We start from the raw sequence: 16,944 nt of genomic DNA on the forward strand, positions 1-16,944 counted from the left end.
GATTGTAGATCTAACCAGGACAGGTAAATCAATACAGCTTTGAATTAGAAAAGCTATCTTAAATTTAATATCAAAAACATTAACCACAATACACATATACAATAGAATATCACTCAGCCATATAAATGAATGAAATTGGGTCATTTGTAGAGACGTGGATGGACCTAGAGACTGTCATACAGAGTGAAGTAAGTCAGAAAGAGAAAAACAAATATTGTATGTTAACGCATATATGGGGAATCTAGAAAAATGGTACAGATGAACCGGTTTGCATGGCAGAAATAGAGACACAGATGTAGAGAACAAGCGTATGGACACCAAAGGGGGAAAGCCGGGCAGTGGGGGTGATGGTGGTGGGATGAATTGGGAGATTAGGATTGACATGCATACACTAATATGTATAAAATAGATAACTAATAAGAACCTGCTGTATAAAAAATAAATAAATAAAAAACGATTTAAAAAAACATTAACCACAAAATAAGGATTGATGAATTGGACTGCATTAAAATTCAGAATTTCTGTCTGTCAAACGGCACCATTAAGAGAATGAAAAGGTATGGCTTGATTTTTTTTCCTAGTATATAGCAATACAATTGATTTTTGGATCCTATAATCTTGCTAAATTCACATATTGGTTTTAGGAGATATTTTTGCAGATTCCTTAGGCCTTTCCATGTGGCTAATAGTGTTATCCTCACATAGAAATAATTTTACTTCTTCCTTTTCAATATATTTGCCTTTTACTTCTAGAACTTCTAGTTGTAGAAGTTTACTAGAACTAGAAGTTCTAGTACAATAGTTACTAGAAGTTCTAGTACAATATTTAGTAGAGCTGGCAAATGATGGCATCCTTCCCTTGTTCCCATCTTAGAGTGATGGCATTTAGTCTTTTACCTTTTTTTTTTTTGCGGTACGCGGGCCTCTCACTGTTGTGGCCTCTCCCGTTGCGGAGCACAGGCTCCGGACGCGCAGGCTCAGCCGCCGTGGCTCACGGGCCCAGCCGCTCCGCGGCATGTGGGATCTTCCCGGACCGAAGCACGAACCTGCGTCCCCTGCATCGGCAGGCGGACTCTCAACCACTGCGCCACCAGGGAAGCCCAGGAATTTCACATTCTTAATCATGCAACTTCCATAACAGGATCTCTGCTGATAGTTCATGGTTGTATCTTATTTTTAGATTGTTCCTTTTACCTTTTTGTGAAATTATTCTTTACTCCTATTATGTTGCCATATATAATATCTTGAGTGAAATGACTATTACAACATTAGCTTTCTTTTGTTTATAATTTGATTAAATGCTGTTATTGGATAGGCCTTCACTAGCTAACTTAATAAAACAGTATTCCCAGTTTAAAAAAAAAAAAGGAAATTGAAGTTAGATGTGTTAAGTGCTTTCCTCAAGATCACGCAGCCCAGAAGGGCCAGAGCCTGGATCCCAATCAGGATGGTTTGAAACACAAAATGCTTTCGTAAAGCTTCAAAAGTTTATGCCAGAAAGAAATGTGCAGGGGTGTTGTTTTTCACTGTGGAATTTTCCACCGTAACATCTTTATTCCAGTGATGACAGGCTTGCAAAATCAATGTTACATGTAGTCTCTTACCATAAGTGCTAGACATAGGACCTCTCTCAAGCCTTGTGTGGACTGGAAGATGTGTATCTGTGGAGCTGTGTATCTGTGGCAGGGCAGGGGAAAATATTCAGGATATAGAGACAGAAGATGTGGGTTCAAATCTTGGCTCCACTAACTATTCACAGTGTGTCTTTGGCAAAATCCCTTCACAGCTCTGAGTTTCACTTTCCACATCCATAAGACAAAATAAAACCTGCTCTCAAGAGAAAAGCAAGGAACATGGGTATGAAACCAGTTTGTAAACCACAAACACGATATGTCAGCAGGATGACTGGGAAATGTTTGATAAAGAAGAAACTAGCAGCAGGGGAAGGAGAGGCGGAGCTAGACTCAATGCAGAGAATGGAAAGGACTTTGGCTATGAAAACAGAGGAGGCTAAAGCTAGAAGCATGGTGGGTAGGTGTTGCTGGAATCAATGATTTTCCCATTTTTTTCCATTCTATACAGTACCCATCATGTGGGCTTTGTTTCTTCAAGGATCTCCATGGGTTTGCCTACTAAATATCCCTTGAATCTTGCAATTCTTTTCCTCTCCCCCACCAGCACTCTGTTGAAAGCCATCATTTCCCACCTAGATTATTGCCGTGTCATCAAAATGATATACATGGTTCCTATGTCTCCTCTTGATGCACGCCCGCCCCCATCATTCTCTGTCCTGCAGCCACAATGATGTTTTAACAATAAAAATTTGATCACCTAACTTTTTAGGTTAAAGTCTGTGTTTGTCTCCTAGGGCTGATGTAACAAAGTACCACAAACCAGTGGCTTAAAACAATAAAAATGCATTTTCTCACAGTTCTGGAGGCTAGAAATTCAAAATCGAGTTGTTGGCAGGGTTGGTTCCTTCTGGAGACTCTGAGGGAGATTTTGCTCCAGATCTCTTGCCTAGCTTCTGGTAGTTGCGGGCAATCCTTGGTGCTCCTTGGCTTGAAGATGCATCACGTCAATCTCTGTCTCTTTCTTCATATGGCCATCTTTCCTCCGTGTCTTCACACAGCCTTCTCCTCTCTGTGTCTGTGCCCAAATTTCTCTCTTTTTAGAAAGGTACCAGCCTTTGGGTGCCTGGCTCCAGTATAACCTCATCTTAACTTGACTACCTCTACAAAGACCCTACTGTCAAATTAGGTCATATTCTGAAGTTTTGGGTGAATATAAATTTGGGGGAGAGGCTACTCAATCCAGCACAAAGCCTCCCTTCATTTACTATGCATTGAGTTCCTATTCCCCTCCAGCCTCATCTCACGCCTCTTTTCCCCAAGGACTTCATCCTATTCCTCAAACGTGTTAAGATCCTTCCTACATTGGCCTTTTATGGTCCTTGCCCAGCACGCTTTTCCTCTCTATCTTCCTTTGGATAGCAGCTCAGCCAATACTTTTTCTGGGTCAAGTCACCCTGTTTTATGCTCCCATGGCATTCCTTTCCCTTCCTCTATGGCACTTATCACAGTCTGTAATTATTCATTTATTAATGTGATTGATGTTTGTCTTCTTCTTGACCTGATACACAGGAAGCTGTTTCCTTTCCCTCACCATTCTATCCCCAGAGCTTAGTGCAGTGTCTGGCACATCGTGAGTGGTCAAGAAATGTTTGTGGGGACTTCCGTGGTGGCGCAGTGGTTAAGAATCCGCCTGCCACTACAGGGAACACGGGTTCGAGTGCTGGTCCGGGATGATCCCACATGCTGCGGAGCAACTAAGCCCGTGCGCCACAACTACTGAGCCTGAGCTCTAGAGCCCTCGAGCCACAACTACTGTGCCCGCGTGCCACACCTACTGAGGCCCGCGCGCCTACAGCCCGTGCTCCGCAACAAGAGAAGCCACCACAATGAGAAGCCCGCACACTACAATAAAGAGTAGCCCCCACTCGCCGCAACTAGAGAAAGCCCGTGTGCAGCAACGAAGACCCAATGCAGCCAAAAAAAAAAAGAAATGTTTGTGGAGGAAATGAAGTCATTCCTGGCATTGATGAGGCTGGGGGTACCTCAAGATAAAAGTCAGAATTGGGTGTTAAGATGATGGAGGTGACAATGACATGTATCCCCAAGTTGCCTATCTGTGTAGAACTTGTGCCTGTGATTCTTGATGGGGTGGTTGACTAGACTTGGCTCTGTGTTTACCTGAGCTACAAACCTGGACCAGACACTGCCCTTGATTCCTCATTTCCTCTCATTTCCCACACGCAACCTATGATCACATCCTGGGGATGCTGCCTGTCAGCGTCTCTGGGTCTCTGCCATCACTGCCCAGACGGAGACCTTTATCATCTCCTGCCTCCAAGATAGCCTCCTTGCAGCCATTCTTGTCCCCTTTCAATTTCTTCTCAACACTGTAAGCAGATCAATTATTCTAAAATGCAAATTTGGATAAGTCGCTATATTAGTTTGCTGGGGCTACTGTAACAAAGTACCACGCCTTGAGTGGCATAAACAATAGAAGTTTATTTTCTCCCAGTTCTGGAGGCTAGAAGTCAGCAATCAAAGTGTCGGCAGGGTTAGTTCCTTCTGAGGGCTGTGAGGGAAGGGTCTGCTCCATGCCTCTCTACTTGGCTTGTAGATGGTGGTCTTTTCCCTGTGTCCCTTCCCATCCTCTTCCATTTTGCACGTGTGTTTGTGTCCAAATTTCCCCTTTTGATGAGGATGCCAGTCATGTTGGATTAGGACCCACCCTGACGACCTCACTTTAACTTGATTACCTCTGTAAAGACCCTATCTCTGAATAAGGTCACATTCTGAGGCCCGGGGACAAGGGCTCCAATATATCTTTTTTTGGGGGGACACAGTTCAACCCATTAAAAGTCACTTTCTGCTGCATAAGCCTCCCCGTTACCCACAAACTAAAGTGCAACTCCTTCCTAAGCTTACTGAGCATCCTATGGCTTGGCTCCTGCTGGGCTGTGCATCTCATCTCCTGCTTCCCTCCCTGTTCTCTTTCATGCCAGCATTTTTTCCTTCTTCTTGCCTTGGGGACTTACTGGTTCATCTGTTTGAAATGCTCATTCCCCCTGTTTGTTAGCTCTGGTGGTTGGCGGTCACTCAGAATAGACACGCCATCCTTTCAGAAGCCTGGCCTGTCCTTTCTCCACCAGTTCCGGATCAGGCACCCCTTTGGCACACATAACACAGAACTGAATCTCAGTACTTGCAAGGCTGTCTTCCCCACCTGAGCTGTGCAAGGATGTGGACTGCGTCTGGATCTTTGCTACACCACCCAACCTGGCGCGGTGCCTGGAACAGAAAAGTCCCCTGATAAATATTTGAAAAAGGGAAGAATGCCTGGATGATTTTGAACAGATGTAAGGAAGAATTGCAGTGGACATCAAGTCGCTGTCTTAAGAGCAGCATTCCATGTCATTCACCACGTGTGGGTGGGGCAGAGTCCACGCAGGAAGAGCACGAGCCTTCTCTCCTGGAAGGCGCTTTTTGATTTCTCAATGCTTCAACTTTAAAACAGACACAGAGGGGCTCTGAGCTGAAGAAACTCTTAGAGATCATGTAGTCGAATTCCCTCATCTTAAAGAAAGGGGAAATTGAGGCCGGGTGGGCGGAAGGACCTTATTATCATGGCATTTTTATTGTTAGAGCCAAGACTGGAACCCAGGCATCTTGGCTTCTCCCTGAAGCGAGGTTATGCCTTGCCTGCTGCGGAGGCTGAGAACATGGTCTCTGGCCCACTTTCTAGGTACGGGGTCCTGTCTTCACCAGGGAAGTGGTCAAGGCCAAGTTACTTAACCTCTCTGGGGACACAGTTTCTCCACCCATAAAGTGGGCTAACAAGCCAAAGTGTTGATAGTGATAAAGGACAACTCTACGTTATGTAGAGGTGAGATTGCGTCATGCAGCGAGTGTTTCCTCTTTATCTAGTTTCTCTCCAAAACGAGAATGAGGATATTCAATGGAGGGTCCCTTTGCTGATCTGACCTCCTTTATATCACCTCTTTCTTATCATGACATGATATTATTGCCGTTTAAACAAAACTCAGTGATGGTGAGTTTTGATGAACACCAGAGCAATAGATTTTATTACACTTTTCTTAGTGATTGGTGTTTTAATAATACAAAAATGTATGTCCCCTTTTTAAAAATTCAGATATTACAAATATGCACAAACTGAAAAGCACACATTATTTCCTTCTTCTCCAGTCCATTGTTCTTTCCTAGAATTAACTATTTTAAATGGGAGGTTTTCTTTCTGGGTATGTAATCTCACCAGATTCACAAACATATATACTTGGATATATACACATTCATATATATATATGTTTACCTTAACAGGCTTACTCTTAAACATTTTGCCCTTTATTCATAATGGCTTTTCAGGTCAGTGATAGAGGTATAGAGATATACCTCATTATTTGTAACTATTACATGTTATTTCTTTCTATGGAAAAATTGCACCATTATTTATCTAATTCCCTATTGATGGACATTTAGATTGTTTCTAATTTTTCTAATTTTTTACTATTACAAACAATGCTGCAATCAGTGAGTGTCTGTATACAGGTAGCTTTATACAGCTCATATAGTATTACTATAGGCATGAATCCAAGAAATACAAACAATGGGACATAAGGAGTGATCAGAAATTTTCAATCATGCAGCTTCTCACATTAAGACCAGGTTGGTTTTCTCTAGGGGGTGCTTATTAAAATGCAGATTCACAGGCCTCACATAAGACCTACTAACACCTCCAGAAATAATGTAGGAGAATAGTAAATGATAAAATATTAATATATAAAATAAAGTCTAAAATCACGGAGTGAATAATAGAGAATAAAGGATGAAACAAAAGTAACGGAATAAAGTCCTTGTCTGGAGCACAGGATGACACTTTACTTCCCAGAGCAGCCCAGTATGTCTCTGTCTGGTTCTGGAAGCTCCTAGTTATATCTGCCTTCAATGTTCACATATGAGTTTTAATTCTCTCCTCAAAAGCTACTGAGAATAGTTCTAAGTACATACAATAAATCTTTCGCTGGGAAGCAGACAGATCTGAATGGTGACAACCGGGGAATCCCTAAGGGGAATTGAAGCTAAGCGAGGGGACAAGAGGAGCCAGTGCTTGTGAGGCACACATACCAGATGACCAGGGTAGAGACCCAGAGGCAACTCAGCCCTGTGCACACTGGCCTGATCATCGGGGCAGTTGTGTGCTGAGCTACTCGGTCACTTGGCTAAGCAGGGCTAAGCCTTGGGCTTTTATTCACTACAGAGCCCGGAACATTCTGCTGTCAAAGATATGGAAGAAGGAAGAGGTATGATCCCCGCATAACTGCTGGACCAGACATATTCCTTGTTTGGTGGAAGTTTCAGTTTTATAAGAGTCTCATCTTGTCACTGTCTCTCTGCTTCTCTCTTTTTCTAAATCATTGCAGTGACTTTCAAAAAGCCAGTTCATCACAGAAATTTCATTGAAATCAGAAGGATATTAAGGGAATCAAAAGTCACCAGTCAGGGCTTCCCTGGTGGCGCAGTGGTTGAGAGTCCGCCTGCCGATGCAGGGGACACGGGTTCGTGCCCCGGTCCGGGAAGATCCCACATGCCGCGGAGCGGCTGGGCCCGTGAGCCATGGCCGCTGAGCCTGCGCGTCCGGAGCCTGTGCTCCGCAGCGGGAGAGGCCGCAGCAGTGAGAGGCCCGCGTACCGCAAAAAAAAATCAACCAGAGAGAAAGGAAAGATTACGAACAAAGGAAAGATAATCAGGCTCTCTGACAGAAGATTTCTCAGCAACAAAAGGCTCTAGAAAAGAAGAAAATATCTTCTAAGTGCTGAGAGAAAATACTGAACCCAAATTTTACAGCCCTTTAAACTATCCAAAAATAAAAACGTTTTGACATAGGCAATTCTCTCTTCCATGGAATGTCATCTCATCACCTCAGGGCCCAAATTCAACCCCACAAGCTAATAGGTGAAAGGCTACTCATCTTGAGGGCTCAGTCAAGTTTCATCTGTTTCAAGTTTTCATTGAATCCCTGCACAGTTTATCACTAGACAACTTTTCACTCTTCAATTCACTTTGTAACTGCTGTTTTTACCTGTCTCCCAAAGTAGACTGTTAGGACACTTGAATATGTATGTTTACGTGTATACACACACAGATGTATATATGCACACGTATGTACATATATACACATATATACGTATACTAATCATTGGCTTCTTTATCCCTAGCATAGAGCCTGGCAATTAGCGAGTAGATACTATTTGTTAAATAAATGAAACAGATTTTCTATTAAAGGGCAATAGGCCTTTAAGTTAATAGCAAAGCTTTTGGAGTCAGACTTACATGGAATGTAACTCCATTTCTGCCACTTATTAGCTATGGATATTAGACAAGTTATGTTTTCTCATCTGTCAAATAGTAATAAAATGGTATCTACCTCAAAAGGTAGTGAAGATTTAAGGAGAATAATCTCCTGCCAAAACAATGATTTTGGAAGAAACTGAACCTTGTGGAAGCAAAGCAGGAAGCAACTTTTTTCATGTCACTGCTTTTGAAAAATCTGTATTAAGTCCTAAAAACCCCAATTCAATTGAGTATCAAAACTTTACATCTCAAGTAATTTAAACTTTTCTTCCTTTCCCAAGACGAATACTCTTATTTATAAACCTGTATTAGGGAAGGAGGGATGTGGCTGACTTCATTACTGCAGCATCTTATCCATCCTACCTCTAAGTTGTCTCTGGCTACTGCAGTGTCAAAGAAAAAAGGAAAGGAAAGGTAAGGTCTCATTGAGTGGTGCCATTGGTACAGATTGCAAATACAGAATCTTTCCCTCGGAGCATCACATGAGCCTACTAGAGAGCACCCACAGGTAATGATTGCTGCATTCTTCCCCGATTTCCAGACAAGACTAATTCAAAGACTGGCTGATCACTTAGATCCCTCCTTCAGGACTGGCATCTGACTGTACCCCTCTAGACTTCGTCTTCTAAGATTGCCTCACCCTAACAAGAAGACTTCTTGGGTGGGATGCCTTTCAAGATGACACAGCTCATGCACCCTCCTTGGATCCAGTTAGCCCAAGGAAAAACCCATACATCTTATTCCAACAAATTCTGGAAATACAGCCTTCTCAAACTGTTCTCCATGCACTAGCAAGAATTGCACCTGGACCCTCCTCAAATGTTCATTAAGGCCTTAAATAATGTTTTCAGATGCATTTTAGTTTCCAAACTTGTTTCTTAAACTATTTTTTCATTATTGATTTCTAATGTAATAACATTGTGGCCAAATAGTTAAATCTCTATGAGATTAGTTCTCTGAAGCTTTTTGAGACTCACTTTGTGGCCTAACATGTGGCTAAATGGACCTGTGGAATACAGAAAATGACAGCCCCAGAGCAAGCGGACAATTTTTAGAATTGAGATGGCATTCTTGGTGAATGAGGATGTATTATTCACTTAAATATTGTACCATAACTATATACACATTTTAACTTGTGATATACTCATATTACAAAGTAGTTGAAAGCAGAACCCCATGCATCAATAAGCTTAAGTCTTCAAGACATCATGTTAACTGAAAACTGCCGGTTCAGGATGTTAGAAAAGTACGACAGATGAAATTTTAAGACGTGAAAATACTGTATTATTTTTGTAAAGCAGATATAATATATATTATGACTACTTTATTTAGGACAGTGGGTACCTTCTTTGGGGAAAGAGGAAGGATAAAGAATAGGCTAGAGAAGTAGTTTGGATTTTAATTGTATGAGTAGCAGTTTATTTTTCCAAAATAAGAATTGAAACAAAAAGGGCAAATGTTAAGTTTTGTTAAAGTTGACTATTACATATATGTGTTTCATTGTCTTGGTCTCTATATCTACATTATGAAAATTTCCTATTAAAAACATAAACAGTAAAGGCAAGGGTAACTACTGAAATATAAGAGCATTTTCTTATATTTTCTTTATTCTTTCATAAGGCTAAGCACACCTTTCTAGCTCAAATAGTTAATTCAACCACACACTCGGCATCAGGACATTCAAGCCATTATATCATGGAGAATCCAAAATTAGGTCACATTTACCTTAGAACGAGATTTAGCTTCAAAACAATTTTCCAAAACCTTATGGAAAAAAGAAAGATGTCACAATACATGTGCACTATAACTGTCAGACCTACAAGAAACCAATGAGCCAAGAAGTTTCCCTAAATTGTTTTTCCCTAATCTCAGGTATATCCCATGTTTCCAATTACTGTTCCTATTTCTCTCTCACTCTAGTAAGTTCTATAGTGAGTTTCTGATGGAAGCTCTTTCTTTGGGGGCTGATTCTGGAGATCTAGAGCCAGAAAAATATTTTAGACAGGACTCTGGAATAGGAGGGAGAAATCTTCAGCAAGACTGTGAAAGACAAAGGTGGAGGATCCATAATTGCCTGTATTCCTCCAGCCTCAGGAGCCCAGGACTGGATTCATCGTAATCCTTGGTTTATGCTACATTTTCTTCGTTGGTCTGAGCATCACCTTCTTGCTTGCTCCCTTGGCTTTGAATATGATTATAAACAACCATTAACTTACTGTTCAACACAGAAACTAGAACTTTGACTATAATTCATATCTACTTCTATGAACATTCTCCATCACCTCTCCCCGTCACTCCTTGCCTAAGGTAACCAACCTTCTGAATCTCGGGGTAGTCATTCTCTTTCCTTTGTTAATATATATTAATATTTCATATGTATCTGCTATTGGTATTCCAAGAAGAATATTAAGTTGAAGATGACACGAAATTTATAAAAGGATAACAAATTGTAAGTAATTTGTGGTGACCTGATTTTATGCCTCAATATTATATTACTTAGATTCACTGATATTATTAGTGATAGCTGTTGTTCATTTATTTTTCATTGCTATATAATAGCCTTTTGTGTGGATACACCACAATGTATTTATCCACTCTCTGTGATGTGTCCTTGGGTTGTCTACTTATGTCTGCTACACAGAGTATGGACATAAGTTTATATTTCTGTGCTCCAAGTTACTAACTCTTTTACATGGGCAAGTGTCTTGACTTGTCTGAGCCTCAGATTCCTCCACCACAGAATAGACTTAGAAACTACTTTTGCAGAGTTGTTAGAAGAATACAATAAAATGCCAATTAGTGTTTTAAAAAATATAATTCGTATCTTATACTCGATCAACTATTTGCTCCACTTCATACACTTAGTATAATTAAATATTGTTTACTTATAAAATAATCAATTCAAAGTTTTGCTTCCAAGGTTACCAACGAACAGTCTTCACCATTTGCAATGGTATGTAACAATGTTGGTAGTTTTAACAATAGTAGTAGTAATAAGTAACATTTTTGGAGCCCTTGCTATATGCCAAACACAGTACAAAGCACTCTGCATGCGTGATTTTATTAAACCTGTATTTCATTAAATACTATTTTATTCTCATTTTACAGATGAGGAAACTGAGGCACAGAGAAATTAAGAAACTTGCTTTAATACTGCGCAGGTAGTCAATGGCAGAGCTAGAATTCTAACACAGAGACTTGGACATTGTTATGACTTTCTCTCAACCCTTCTTAATTTTCCTTCTCTTATGACAGCTTTATTAACCACTATCCCCCACATTCTTGACATTTGTTTTTTTTCTAATCTCCTTAATACTGCAAAATTATGAATTTCTTCTTCCTTCTCTCAGTGGTTAGCTCTTTTCTATCTACAGTTTTTCTCTTCTTCTCCCTTCTCCTTCACCATGCAAGGTCCCCAAGAGCAAACCTGAAAAACCTATTTAGTTCTAGAGCCTCACTGACCAACTTAATACTGATTATTCATAAATCCATATCTCCAAACCTTGCTGACCTCACTGCTACAATAAAGGGCTGAAGGATCCATGCTATAGTTCTGGTAAAAAATGAAGTACATAGTGAAGCAGAGTATATAGGGAGGGTTAATAATATAGACGAAGGACCCAGGGAGAATAATGAGGATTGGAAGAGAAAAAGAGACACAAGGACCATCAACAGAAAAGCAGGAAAGGCGGTGGAGTATGGAGCAGGGAAGAAAATGTAGATCTAATTACTACAAATCAGTCACAATGGAGATTTCTGATAATTTATAAAAGCAACTGCAAAGACTGCTTTTCTCACAAAGCACAATTGTTGCTTTGAATAGTGATGGGCAACTGTAATCTGTGCCTCTGGAAATATATGAGAGGAGAGAGAAGAGAAGGGTTAGGTTTTAAAAAATTTATCTGAATACCTGAATCTGCCTATGGTTCCCAGGAAATAATTTTGGCTAGATCAAGGGCAGAAGGTAATCACATGATCCAGAAGATCGTTTATTTATCGTCCACTTATTGATTGATTTATCTGTTCTACAAATATTTCTTTTCTATAATGGGACATTAAGACGCACTACACAAAAACTCTGCCATGAAGAAACCACAGTATGGAAAGAAAGGAAGATCAACATTGGATGAAAAGCAGCATGATAAGTGATGCAACAAATATAAGCAAAGGGGCTGGTGGAACTTATTTGGAGCAGGTCCCATCTCAGCCTTAGGTGAGGTCAAGGATGGGCTGAGGTCATGAAGAGATTTCCAGGTGATAACAGAATCACAGCAGGGTGTAACACGTAAAAACTCTTCTAGTTGATACCAAAACTGCCCTCTGTTTTACTTAGAGAACAGCTGGCATTCTGAATGAAGTGAATGTGATATAACTGTCTGTGTGCCTGTGTGTGCATGTGTGTGTGCATATGTGTTTATGTTGATTATAAGCTGCATGTATGTGACAAAAATTCAGAAAATAATTACTGGAAAGCAGAATTTACTCTCAAATGGGAGTTTCTTCTAAACCTTCATTCTGGACGTTCCATATTTCTAAAAATAATTGTGTGGTTTCCATGAAGAGATGATTGAATGGAACACTGAGCAGAGACATAGAAATGAAGACACAGTGGAGAAAAGAATAAATGGGAAGGGAACACAAAGAAAGAATGCAAAGTGGTGGGAATGAGAGAATGGAAATGTAGGATGGAACGAGAGTACAGAGTGAATGGATGAATGGAAAGAAAATAAGGAAATAAGAGGAAGAACTTTTGAAATGAGAAGAGGAGCATAATTGAAGATGGAAAACTTAGTGACTGGGGCAGAGATAATGAGCAGAAATAAAGATTTGGGGGAGAAAGGAGGAAGGCATGTGAATGATGACTAGGAGAAAGGTGGGAATGTAGAAAGGGAAGAAGGGGGGCTTCCCTGGTGGCCCAGTGGTTGAGAGTCCGCCTGCCGATGCAGGGGACACGGGTTCGTGCCCCGGTGCGGGAAGATCCCACATGCCGCGGAGAGGCTGGGCCCGTGAGCCATGGCCGCTGAGCCTGCGCGCCTGGAGCCTGTGCTCTGCAATGGGAGAGGCCACAACAGTGAGAGGCCCGCGTACTGCAAAAAAAAAAAAAAAAAAAAAAAAAAAAAAGGGAAAGGGAAGAAGGAGAGCAGAATGGGGGGTCATGATATGGTGTAAATGAAAAATAACTGGTCAGGTGTGAAAAATGGAACATCAGAGTAGGAACAGAAAGGAGGGCTGGTGAGAGAGATTGTTAGGGTGAGGAAAGAGAGGGGAATGGCTGTGAGGACCTAAAGGAGAAAGGATGATGCTAAACAGGATGGATCCAGAGTGAGAGACAGGTTATTGATCAAGAAAGATAAAAATTGGTCGAGGGAAACAAGATGTAGAATGAAGTCTAGTTTCCCTACCCACACACTCACCTGGCAAGAAAGGACTTCTCTGACCCTGGACTTTGTGACTCCAGCCTTCTGTCAGATTTCAGGGATCTGGCCATGGTGCTGAAGGACAAATCAGTGCATGGGGCTGGAAGTCAGGACTAGGGAGTCGAGGTGAGATTTAGAGATTGTGGGGTCCCTGAGATCTTTCCTTTAGAGCCACATGGGGGAAGTCAGGTACAATGCCTGCCATTGCAGGAGCAAGAAAGTATGGACATACTCTCAAGGGAAGTTTAAATGCACCTCAAGTCCCTGGCAACAACTTCATGCCACTGATACTGATAGGATGGGAGACTACTTCATCAATGCCCAGACATCACAAATGGCAGACACTTCTGTCTCATTACCCAAATCATTCACTCGGTCATCATTTTATTTTCTTCCTGTGGAATAATAACCATGATATAATGGCCCAACATATAGCTCTGGAGCCAAATAAAAGTAAATATAATTCTGAGATCTACCACTTACAAGTTCTGTGAATTTGGCAGGTATTTAACATTTCTGAGCTCTAGTCTATTTTTTTCTAGTCTGTTTATGTATAAAGTGCTAATAACACCAAATTTTAAAATAAATGATTGCTTTAAGGATTAGAATATTATATATAAAGTTCTGATTATAGTGACTGGAGAAGAGCTGGTTGATGATGTTGTTCATTGACCAAGATGAAAAGGGGACACATTTCTCAAGGACGGAAATGGCTCTGAGGTATATGCGAGGGTAGTGATGACAAAATACTAGTAAATGTATGTTGTGTGTTGACTGTGTGACAGACACCATGCTAAGTGTTACATGCTTTGTTCATTCTGTGCTCACAATAGCACTTTGGGGTTAGTACTTTGAAAGGCAGAATAGCTTAGTGTTTAGGCTAATAGACTGGGAGGTTATAACCCCACCTCCACCCCTCACCAACTATGTGATCTTGGGCAAAAATCTTAACCTATATGCACCTCAGTTTTCTCATTGGTAAATGGGGGTAATAACAGTTCATACCTATAAATGAGATTTGTAAAATGCTTAAAACAGGCCTTATACATAGGAAAAAGCACACAAGAATTGCTATTCCTGTTGAAATATTTCAAAAGTAGATCACTGAGGTTCTCCACAGTCTTAATTTAACAAAGATTCAGAGCTGGACCTGAATTTAAAATCCCCAATATTAATGCCACCACTAAATGATTTAGTTTCATTTAAACAACATCATATGTCTTTTAATTAGTGTTCTTATTTGAAATGTGTCTACAACACTGGCTAAGTATTACATGCTTATAGGGATGCCATGTAGTAAAAGGCTCAGATAATAATTGTTCTTGTTGCTGCCACCATTACTGCTATAATCACTGTGGGTATTACACAACCAAAGTGAATTCAGGTTTTTCAGATGTTGGTAGGATGCACTTTGAAAAGCTCAATTCCTCTATTTGACTATGTGCCCCTGGAGGGAAGAGGCTGTGGTTAATTAACCTCTGTATCCAGTGCCTAGCATGGTGTCTGGCACAAAGCAAGCACTCAAGCAAGAGTGGCTGGATAAATGGCCAACGAGTGACAATCCTTCTCTCATTCAGCCTAATTCCTTACCCAATGAAATGTCCTAGCTTGCATATCATTCTCCAACCGAGTGTTTACCAAGAGTAAATATTGATGGGATTAAGGGGTTTTTTTTCTCATTATTTCCTTTGTTTTCACAATCAATTAGCTAACCCATTCTCCAATCTTATCACTAGGATAATTAAACACCCATAATCCATAAAAAAATAGGGATCAATGTGTTATTATCTTTTATAATAATAAAATATGCTTTCACACAATTTTATGGTGCTTTAATCCTATTCATGTAAGTGAGACAGAACAAACACAGTGACCAGCTGATTAAATCATGGGAGGCAGGGACTCAGGCCTATGTTTGATCTTTGGCAGCAAGTAATGTAATGGACTCTGGAGGCCTCTTTTTAGAAGCCTAATTCATGAAATTCCAGAGCTTGTACTCGTATATTTACTTACCATGGCAATTGCAACAAAATAACATAAAAATGAGATCACCCAATTTTGATGTTGTTAAGGAATTCTACATACCATCAAAATGGCTTGTCCCAAAGCAAGCATGAAATAATTGCCCAACATCTTTAATATGTCCATTGAACAATTTACGTTTAAAGACTAAACTCTTCGAACTGAAACATATTTTATAAAATAAGTCCTTAGTGTCAACTTTTTTTAAGTCATTGAAACTTTGATACAGCATGAAGAAAACAATTTAGTGTGACAGAAATTAATTCACAACTTTTACTCTTCTGAATGTATTAGCTTATTAGCAAGAAAAGATCTTTCCTAGTTTGTATATTCCAATTTAAAGAAAAATGGAAACAATTATAAGAACTTTGATTTGTTATGAGTTCACTTTTTTTTTTTTTTTTTTTGCGGTACGCGGGCCTCTCACTGTTGTGGCCTCTCCCGTTGCGGAGCACAGGCTCCGGACGCGCAGGCTCAGCAGCCATGGCCCACAGGCCCAGCCGCTCCGCGGCATGCGGGATCCTCCCAGACTGGGGCACGAACCCACGTCCCCTGCATTGGCAGGCGGACTCCCAACCACTGCGCCACCAGGGAAGCCCCACTTTTTTTTTTTAACAAGAGAAAAACAAATTCATTTACATGTGCATTGAGCATACACAAGGGAGAACTCAGAGATGAATACCTCAGAGGGATGGTTGGAATTTGGGGTCTATAGACCTAATTCACTAGGGGAAGGAGAAGGGGAGAAAGGGCATTTATAGAAAAACAAATGACATCTTGGAAAGATCAAAGGGACCTTAGAAGAACCAATGGGGGATATGTCAGTCTTGTGACAAAGTCTGTTTGGGTGTGATAAGAAGATTACAGTTGCTTTGCAGAAGAAGATTTAGTAACTTTTGAGACCTTTGGGGAGGCTCTGCTTTTAGGCAGATATGGGATTTCAGAAACTAAATGCATTCAGCTCAAAATCATTTTGATGCCCAATCCCAAAGTATTGACATATACACACTACTATATGTAAAATAGATCATTAATAAGAACCTGCTGTACAGCACAGGGAACTCTACTCAATACTCTGTAATGGCCTATATGGGAAAAGAATCTAAAAAAAACAAAAAAAAGAGTGGATATATGTATATGTATAACTGACTCACTTTGCTGTACACCTGAAACTAACACAACACTGTAAATCAACCACACTCCAATCAAAAAAAATTTTTTTTAACATCTTTATTGGGGTATAATTGCTTTACAATGGTGTGTTAGTTTCTGCTCTATAACAAAGTGAATCAGTTATACATATACATATGTTCCCATATCTCTTCCCTCTTGCGTCTCCCTCCCTCCCACCCTCCCTATCCCACCCCTCCAGGCGGTCACAAAGCACCGAGCTGATCTCCCTGTGCTATGCGGCTGCTTCCCACTAGCTATCTACCTTACGTTTGGTAGTGTATATATGTCCATGCCTCTCTCTCGCTTTGTCACAGCTCACCCTTCCCCCTCCCCATATCCTCAAGCCCATTCTCTAGTAGGTCTGTGTCTTTATTCCTGTCTTACCCCTAGGTTCT

Source organism: Monodon monoceros, unplaced genomic scaffold, assembly GCF_005190385.1.
Source record: "Monodon monoceros isolate NGI ecotype Baffin Bay Population unplaced genomic scaffold, NGI_Narwhal_1 Super_Scaffold_5, whole genome shotgun sequence".
NCBI lineage: Eukaryota > Metazoa > Chordata > Mammalia > Artiodactyla > Monodontidae > Monodon > Monodon monoceros.